The following is a 10,000-nucleotide window of genomic DNA, read 5'->3' as shown; positions in this document are numbered from 1 at the left end:
TCAAAAGTTACACAAAGTTTAATTTACCTCTGATGTGGCGTTCAAATAAGAAGTCATGGATAACAAAGGGCCTTTTCAGAGTAATTTACAAACATTTTTGGTCCTGTCGTAGAAAGGTAGTCTGCCATGTTTTCAACAAAGCATTGATTCTTTTAGACAATGCACCGGGATACCCAACAATTACAGATGATCTTTCTAAAAATGTGAGAGTAGAATATATCACCAATAATATAACTTCTTTGCTTTAGCCAATGGATCAAGATGTGATAGCTAACTTCAAAGCATACTATGAGAAAAAAACTTTCAAACAACTTATGAAAGTACAGTATTTGAGAAATGAGGAATTATGTACTTTGTTTACATTATTTACATTTGACGGATATTTGTCCTCAAGTTTGTTGTTAACACAACGTTTCGGCTGATGTACTCTCCAGCCTTTATCAGGTGTCCTGGGGGAATTTCGAACCTGAGTTCTAATTCCTAAGGTATTTTTCCGTTGTTGTTGTTGTTGTTGTTGTTGTTATTATTATTATTATTATTATTATTATTATATTATTATTATTATTATTATTATTATTGCTGTTGTTGTTGTTATTGCTTTGCACAGCATCTAATGCTGGAGATGTACTACGGTGTCAGCTGTTTGCCACCACTGAACTAAGGAAACACCTCTTATTTTTCAAGCACCTTCCGGAGTATACGAGCGGTTCCAAGCAGTGCTGTTTTCTGCAAGTACTCCACCCTTATTGCAGCTCCTGTTTGTTCCATGTACTTCTCAAGATTTTAACTCACTGTTCCCAGGGCTCCGACCATTTTTGGTACTACTACCACCTTTTTCATCGACCACAACCGCTTAACCTCCCAAGCTAACTTGTCATATCTATCGACTTTTCTTTCTTCCTTATTGCATACCTTGTTGTCAGATTATTATTATTATTATTATTATTATTATTATTGTTCAACTCACAGCCTGGAATCGAACTCGGAGTCTTGGGGTTAGTAGCTTGCACTCTTAACCACTACGCCATATACCCGTGGGCAATTATGTGTAGAAACTACCTACTTCAGAATGGACACTGATATATATGATATATATCGACAAGAAAAGGGTTTAGCTAAGGGTTCGCCATTATCACCGATAATAGCCAATTTATACATGGAATACTTTGAGAATTTGGCCTTAGGATCAACACCACTAAAACCAACCCTATGGCTGTGATATGTTAATGACACCTTTATACTCTGGCCCCACCAGGAAGATGTCCAAGTGTTGTTAGATCATTTGAACTCAATAAAGCCATCCATACAGTTCACAATGGAAAAGGGAAAAGACAATCAGCTAGCATTCTTGGATGTATTAATAACACGCACCAAGTATGGATTCAGGACATCCAAATACCGCAAGCAACCTTCACTGGACGATACCTCAACTTCAATTCCCACCATCCATACAGTGTAAAGAGAGGGATGGCTCAGTTCCTAAAACATAGAGCGAAGAATATAAGTAGCGATCTTGATACACACCACGAAGAAATGATCAAGTTAAGTAACAATCTATTAAGCAACAACAATCCCCGAAAACATACTATCCACTCCAATTATGTGGTGGTGGTGATGATGATGATGATATTGTTGTTGACAGACTTCGGCAGATATTGTAAAAATATCAGGGGTCAATAATATATATTAAAAAATGGAATTGAGGTAATCGTGACGAACCGAGTAATTTCTTTAGATACATAGAATTTTTTTCCTATTTAATATAGGAGATTACCAAAAAAAAAAAGAGAATTTAATTCTATAAATGCAATGAAGTTTCCTAGTAATCTATGCATGTTGAATTAAAAGCTAGTATAGTATATTCATTCTTATTTCGTTATAAAGAATTAGAATTTGAAAATTTAGGAATGGTCAGAATATTATTATTTAAAATATTTAAACGTACGGGTTGTACGATGTATGCAAGATCTCCTAGTTCAGAACAGTTATTTAACAAGTTTGTATTATTCCTATGTTTTAAAATTTCATGTTTCCATAGAACAAAGTTCACAACCATCTCTGCTATTTTTATAAGGCTGCGAATTTCTTATTATATCCCATTTCAGGTTAAATTTTATATTCTTTTCTTTCAGTTCCCATAGGAAACTTCATTGCATTTATAGAATTAAATTCTCCCTTTTTTTTTTGGTAATCTTTTTAAATAGGAAAAAAATTCTATGTATCTAAAGAAATTACTCGGTTCATCACGATTGCCTCATTTCCATTTTTTAATATATATTATTGACCCTTGATATTTTTACTTAGTTGATTAGGTTTCCTCCGCGGGTAGTAAATATTATGTCTAAGAGATTTTTTAAATTTGATTCATTAATAACAAATCACCATCTACTAAATCTAAGAAAATTACTCATCTTGATTACTTCTCTTCTATTATTTCTGATATATATTATTAACTCCTAATATATACACTTATATATACAAGATAAGAAAATGGAGAAATACATCCAAATCAAATATCAATTACCAGATAATACTCAATATATATATATATATACCGAAGTTACGTAGTTGTTTCCAGGTGGGAGACATATTACATAGACTAGGGAGAAAATACCATCGCGAAATTGCCGTCCATGAACTTATGGTAGGCTCTTGCCAGTTCCCGGATTCCTTGTTCAGTTGCAAAAGAATGGATTCTGTCATCGCAGTTTGGGCCATTATCGTGTAGCAAGAAGTGTTCTCCGCGTGTTGTCATTTTATATTCGTCGGGCAATTCCCCCAGTTCGCGAAGTCGTCGAGGATCGAGTGGTATGGGCCGTTGCTTACGTGTCGTCTGCTTGCAGCCTTCCGCATTGGGTAACATCGCACTTACGATGTTATTGCATCCTTTGGTGCATTCTATAACGATTTGCTTAGGCTTCTCCTTAGTCGTAGCGGCTTTCCGTTTCATGACATCGCGTACCTTTCTTCCAGGCACCAATGTACTGTAGCCGTAGTCTTTCACATTTGTTCACCAACCGACCTTTCCTGTGATAAAATCAATCGAATCAGTCGATCTCCATAGACAAATTATTTTCCTCCTGAAACTTATAAAAAAAACTATACATATTAGGTGCACCTTTCTATAAGCCGCAGTTTATTTTCCAGTTAAAAAATAGCGGTTTATACACCGGAAAATACGGTAATTGTTGTGGCAGTGACAAGTTCGCACGCTGATTGGTTGTTGATAGTGTAGAAGTGGCTATCTGCCAGTTGAGAGGGAAGAATAAGTAATGCACGAGAACAGAGTGGTAGCATTTAGTAGAGATGATCAGGATGTTGTTCCTCTGATTACTATCGCAAACGGCAGTAGCTTTTTTGGATCTTTTCTTTTTGAAAACATTATTGTAAACAAAATTGTAATTTGTAAGTTTAACGTAGTTTAATTCTTCGAATTAAATTTTGTTTACAATAATGTTTTCTTTTGACACATTCTACCAGTATACGAAGTTTCAAATTGTTTAGTTAACTAGAAAATTCCGTCCATCAAAAAGAAAAGATCCATTTTCAACTGTGTGTGAGAGAGGGAGAGAGAGAGAGGGGGAGAGAGAGAGAGAGAGAGATGACTTAGATGACGTGACTGAGCAGTAACTTTACACCCACACATAAATACGCGTGCACATATATTGCCATTGTATAAACTTCCTTATTCCAGTGAAGCATTGAAAACTGGTGTTATTTTATGAAAGAGCGAGGGAGTAATGAATATGTTCCAAATTTAGTTTTAATCATAAAATTACATCTCTCAACAGCTCATTTTTTCAGCTTTAGAATTATTGCTTTTATACTCACATGTTTTTCATTATATCGACTCTTTTTCTTTGACCTTTTTTTTCACTATTTTTCGTCATTTTGTTAAATACTTGACATAACTACAAGGGAGTGGGCCAGAACTAAAATATCGAGATAATTTTTGGTTTTTAACAATCCAAATTCTTTTCTCTGTTGGATTCCAAGTCAATTTTTTCTGACACCAATGTCTAATTTGATGATTTTCAATTTTCAAAAACTACCGTCTGATCTGGGGCAAAATGAATAATGATTAATTTCATTAATTTCTTCTCTTTAACTGCATGGAGTATAAATGAGTCAGGAAGAGATCGAGGCAGAATTCGGCTTTAAATACTCCACATAATTGGAATTTTCAGGAAAATTTTGCAAATTTGTATTCTACACACGGGAATTCATACGACTATACTCTCTCTCTCTCTCTCTCTCTCTCTCTCTCTCTCTCTCTCTCTCTCTCTCTCTCTCTCTCTCTTTTACTCTTTTACTTGTTTCAGTCATTTGACTGCGGCCATGCTGGAGCACCGCCTTTAGTCGAGCAAATCGACCCCAGGACTTATTCTTTGTAAGCCTAGTACTTATTCTATCGGTCACTTTTGCCGAACCGCTAAGTTACGGGGACATAAAAACACCAGCATCGGTTGTCAAGCGATGTTGGGGGACAAACACAGACACAAACACACACACACACACACACACACACACACACATATATACATATACATATATACGACAGGCTTCTTTCATTCACAAGGCTTTGGTGGGCCCGAGGCTATTGTAGAAGACACTTGCCCAAGGTGCCATGCAGTGGGACTGAACCCGGAACCATGTGGTTGGTAAGCAAGCTACTTACCACTCAGCTACTCCTGCGACTTGAAAAAAAAAAAAAAAAAACTTTTTGTGCGTGATTTGGGGGCTATTTAGCTGTTATTTTTAGCACATCTCTCAACCACCTGATACCCTCTTTGTTTATCACTCTGACGTATTCATTCTTTTCAATAACTTTCTCCCTATAAACACATGTAATGGTCTATTGCTACGGTTTAAGTCAAAAGTTCGGACTGTCTGATTAAAAAAACAAAAGTTCGAAAAATTGAAAAAAAACTTTATTCAATAGTTGTATGAATTCCCATGTGTAGAACACAAATTCATAAAAATGTTTTGAAATTTCCAAAAACTGAAAAAAAATTATGAGGGGTTAATTTGGGTAGTGGCCCGGGAGCAAAATTTACTTAGAGGGTGCAAACCCAGGTCAAAAACTTTTTACGAACAAGGTGGATTTTGCCAATCTTGATAGCAAAACAAACATACGCGCACACATATGCATGTATGTATGTATGTATGTATGTATGTATGTATGTATGTATGTATGTATGCATGCATGCATGCATGTATGTATGTATGTATGTATGTATGTATGCATGCATGCATGCATGTATGCATGCATGCATGTATGTATGCATGCATGCATGCATGCATGCATGTATGTATGCATGTATGCATGTATGTATGTATGTATGTATGTATGTATGTATGTATGCATGCATGTATGTATGTATGCATGCATGTATGTATGTATGTATGTATGTATGTATGCATGCATGCATGTATGTATGTATGCATGCATGCATGTATGTATGTATGTATGTATGTATGTATGCATGCATGCATGTATGTATGTATGTATGTATGTATGCATGTATGTATGTATGTATGTATGCATGCATGTATGTATGTATGTATGTATGTATGCATGTATGTATGTATGTATGTATGCATGCATGCATGCATGCATGCATATATGTATGTATGTATGTATGCATGCATGCATGCATGTATGTATGTATGTATGTATGTATGTATGCATGTATGTATGCATGTATGTATATATGTATGTATTCGAAACACGGAGTAGTCGAAACAGGGGCAGCTGAGGAAGGGGAATGTTCCTTGTGCTGTATGTCTTGTACTCTGTTTTTTCGTTGTTTAAAAAAGTCTGTTTCCATGTTTTGTTTTTATGTTTTCGTTTCTCGTTGTGTTCTACGTTTTTTGGTGTCCTGTACCCATATATGCATGTATATATACATATTGATGTAGGTATGTACATATATGTATGTATGCATATGTTTTATTTATTAATTTATGTATGTATGTATGTATGTATGTATGTATGTATGCATGTATGTATGCATGTATGCATGTATGTATGTATGTATGTATGTATGTATGTATGTATGTATGCATGTATGTATGTATGTATGCATGTATGTATGTATGTATGTATGTATGCATGTATGCATGTATGTACGTATGTATGTATGTATGTATGTATGTATGTTTGTATGTATGTATGTATGTATGCATGTATGTATGCATGTATGTATGTATGTATGTATGCATGTATGCATGTATGTATGCATGTATGCATGTATGTATGTATGTATGTATGTATGCATATATGCATGTATGTATGCTTGTATGCATGTATGTATGTATGTATGTATGTATGTATGTATGTATGTATGTATGTATGTATGTATGCATGCATGTATGCATGTATGTATGAATGTATGTTTGTATAATAATAAATGGCAAGTTTGTGTTTGTGAATTTGTTACTTTAACTCCTCCGAGACTATCCAACTGACCTCGATGAAACTTGACACGCGTGGGGGGTGGGGTTATGCCCATACGGTCACTTACGCACTTGGAATTTTGTAAAAATCTATTTTTAATCAGCATCGATTTTTCAAAAATCGTAAAATTTCGGCATTTTTCGCATTAGCCATCGTGACATCAATTTGACGAAAAATTTCGAAATTTGACGAAAAATGTTTCATGGGTATAAACAGACAACTTATTAACGGTAATCTATTTGGCATTTGCCAATTCTTCATTTCATTGCAAATTGTTTCGATTTGCTAAAACTTATTATTTCAATTCGTTGTTTTAATTCCCCAGCGTTTCAGGTTTTGATTAGGAAAGTCCATTTTATTTCTCAAGCAAAATTTAGGCATTTTGCTCACTAACCGTCGTAACATCTGTTTGATGAAATCTACCCCTAAAGCATAAAATTTCGCCATTTTACGCACATGCAAAAAAAAAATGGCGACGACATGGGTTCGCTACCAGACTCTGCTCATTTTTTCGTCAAATTGGTCCTACCCATTAATATAGATTTAAAATTTTTGAAAATTGTCGAAATTTGACGAAATATGTTTCATAGCGATAAGCAGATATCTTATTAACGGTAATTTTTTACCGGGTACCTCAGCTAGTATACATATATATATGTACCACTACTCTATATTTATACTTCTACCTTTATGGTGCTTTATTTTACTGGAAAGTAATACATTTGTATTGCAATATTACACACACACACACACACTCGCACATATATATATATATATATCATCATCATCATCATCATCGTTTAACGTCCGTTCTCCATGCTAGCATGGGTTGGACGGTTCGACCGGGGATCTGGGAAGCCAGAAGGCTGCACCAGACTCCAGTCTTATCTGGCAATGTTTCTACAGCTGGATGCCCTTCCTAACGCCAACCACTCCATGAGTGCAGTGGGTGCTTTTTACGTGCCACCTGCACAGGTGCCAGGCGAGGTTGGCAACGGCCACGGTCGGATTGGTGTATTTTACGTGCCACCGGCACGGAGGCCAGTCGAGGCGGCGCTGGCATCGGCCACGAGTCGGATATATATATATATATATATATATATATATGTATGTATGTATAGATAGATAGATAGATAGATAGATAGATAGATAGATAGATAGATATATAGATAGATAGATAGATAGATAGATAGATAGATAGATAGATAGATAGATAGATAGATAGATAGATAGATAGATAGATAGATAGATAGATAGATAGATAGATAGATATGTGTGTGTAATATTGCAATACAAATGTATTACTTTCCAGTAAAATAAAGCACCATAAAGGTAGAAGTATAAATATAGAGTAGTGGTACAACAAAGCACCAATGCTTACTGGAAATAGCAGACGATACATTTACGACGCTATAGTAAACCTTCAATGTGTATAAACTGGAAAGTAATACATTTGTATTGCAATATTTTATTTTTCATTGAACATTTTTTCACTGTTCTCGGTCTGTTAACGGCTAAGCGCTCAGGCGAGTATACTGGCATTGATGTAGCTACATTTGAAAAATTGTCCAGGTAAATCCAGCTGATGAAGACTAATCAAATTTACGATGACAGGCGTATTTGAAGAGTCCGAAACCTAGCTACTGGATTATCCGATTTTGGGTTGTCCATTTATATAATGTTCTTCCTTGAGGTATGACAAAATTTTTAATGTTTGCTGCCCCCACACGGCTTTGCCAGTATATACACATTGAAGCTTTACTATAGCGTCGTAAACGTATCGTCTGCTATTTCCAGTAAACATTGGTGCCTTGTTGTACCATTACTCTCTCTCTCTCTCTCTCTCTCTCTCTCTCTCTATATATATATATATATATATATATATATATATATATATATATATATATATATATATATATATATATATATATATATATATATATATATATAATATATTAAGGTTATGAATTTTTCGCAACGTAATAACCCTATAAAATAATTCGATGCCAAATCTTATAAAAATCAAGAAACTAACATTTATTTTGGTTTATTTACAAAAAATTTCACCCCCAACTTAAACCAAACACCACTTTTGGCCCAAATTATGCAAAATTCTAGGTGGGTTCATAACGCCTGCTCAAGTTTTTACCAAACTTGATTTGCTGACTCAATGCAATACAGAAATTGTTTATCTGAAATTTCAGCTTTCTAGTTGAAGTAGTTCTGGAGTTATGGGCTGGTTAAACTGTTATCGTTAAACGACACACGATTCACACTTCAGTATTTCCGTTTCCTAAATCCTTGTAAACGCAAGAGAGATGTGGAATGAAAGTATATTTGTATATCTTTAAGATGATTGAATTGAAATTGCTCTATGCAAAGGTTGAAAACTAGGCTATTTTAAGACTTTGACCACTACAAGCATTCGGTAATATACAAAATTAAAAACAATACATATTTTTAACTTTATAGGCTTAATTCCAATTTTTAATAACTGTATAAGAAAAAGGGTGCTGAATGTTAGCAAATTTTTAAACATAACAAAGAATTAAGCATAACAAAGAATTTAATTAAGAATTAAATCGAAGCAGAAGTTTCCCCTTCTTTCTACAAACATCATAAAGATCTTGCACTCTGATTTATTCTAGAAATTTCCAGTTTTGATGGTTCTCGACTCCAAAAGTTTTTACAGAGTTCAATACTTTTTTATGAACTTGCAGGCTACCACATAACTTCTGATAATCATGTACATTTAACATTTGGTCAGTAAACCAAAAATCTGCCCAGCTGTAAGAGATGAATCGACAAACATTGAGAAGCAAAACTCTTTTCTCCGGCAGAAGAATAAATGCCAAAATAGCTAGTATTGCTCGAGAATTCCATCTTGCATTACTTTAGTCGGGTATTTTTTAAAACTATGCCAGTTTCTTCAATGAAACGAAAAATTCTGGTCAAATGAAATAGAAATTTCATGTCATCTCGCCATCTTGCTGAATCAGTCATCTTTTCTTCACCATTGTTGAAATTAGCCAGGAGTTTCTCATAATTACTTAGAAGCTCTGGGATCAATGTATATTCAATATTGGAAGATGACTTTTCTCTCCAAGTTCGTTATCCATTACGACACGAAGAACTCTATCAAAGATATGATGCTGACAACCAATAAACTGCGGTTCTTTCAAACCCTTTTGAGCAAACAGTCGTTGCAACTGAATGACAATGCCATTTCTTTTCCCAGTGTTGTATCAGTGACAATCATCTTTACACAGTTCTATAAATTGTATTCATCTAAAACAGTTGTTATTCCTTTCACAACAGCATCAGCTTTTCATTTTGGTATTTGAAGTGCTTCTAACTTAACTTCTCCCTGTTCATTCTTTAAAACTAGCACTTGGTATTCTTGGTCATCAATATGTTTACCATCAAAATGCAATGACCAGTTTTCTAAATGTAGTGTTTTCTTCATTTTCTTTTTTAGTTTAACAATTTCTTTGATAGTCGATCTGTAAATACCAGATTGGGAAGGAGTCTTGACATTGA

At 34.6% G+C, this 10,000-nt stretch overlaps 1 protein-coding gene across 1 annotated transcript in view; it reads left to right on the top strand.

Annotated features, from left to right (window-relative positions):
- The first annotated feature begins 3,634 nt into the window (after positions 1-3,634).
- Positions 3,635-10,000, top strand: part of LOC115220341 — an 87,850-nt gene continuing 81,484 nt past the window's right edge. Inside the window, exon 1 of the mRNA XM_036509904.1 lies at positions 3,635-3,731. The gene's annotated coding sequence lies outside the window, so the exon portion shown is untranslated. The remainder of the gene's footprint in view (positions 3,732-10,000) is intronic.

Source organism: Octopus sinensis, linkage group LG16, assembly GCF_006345805.1.
Source record: "Octopus sinensis linkage group LG16, ASM634580v1, whole genome shotgun sequence".
Classification (NCBI taxonomy): Eukaryota; Metazoa; Mollusca; class Cephalopoda; order Octopoda; family Octopodidae; genus Octopus; species Octopus sinensis.
This window is presented reverse-complemented; position numbering and strand designations above follow the sequence as displayed.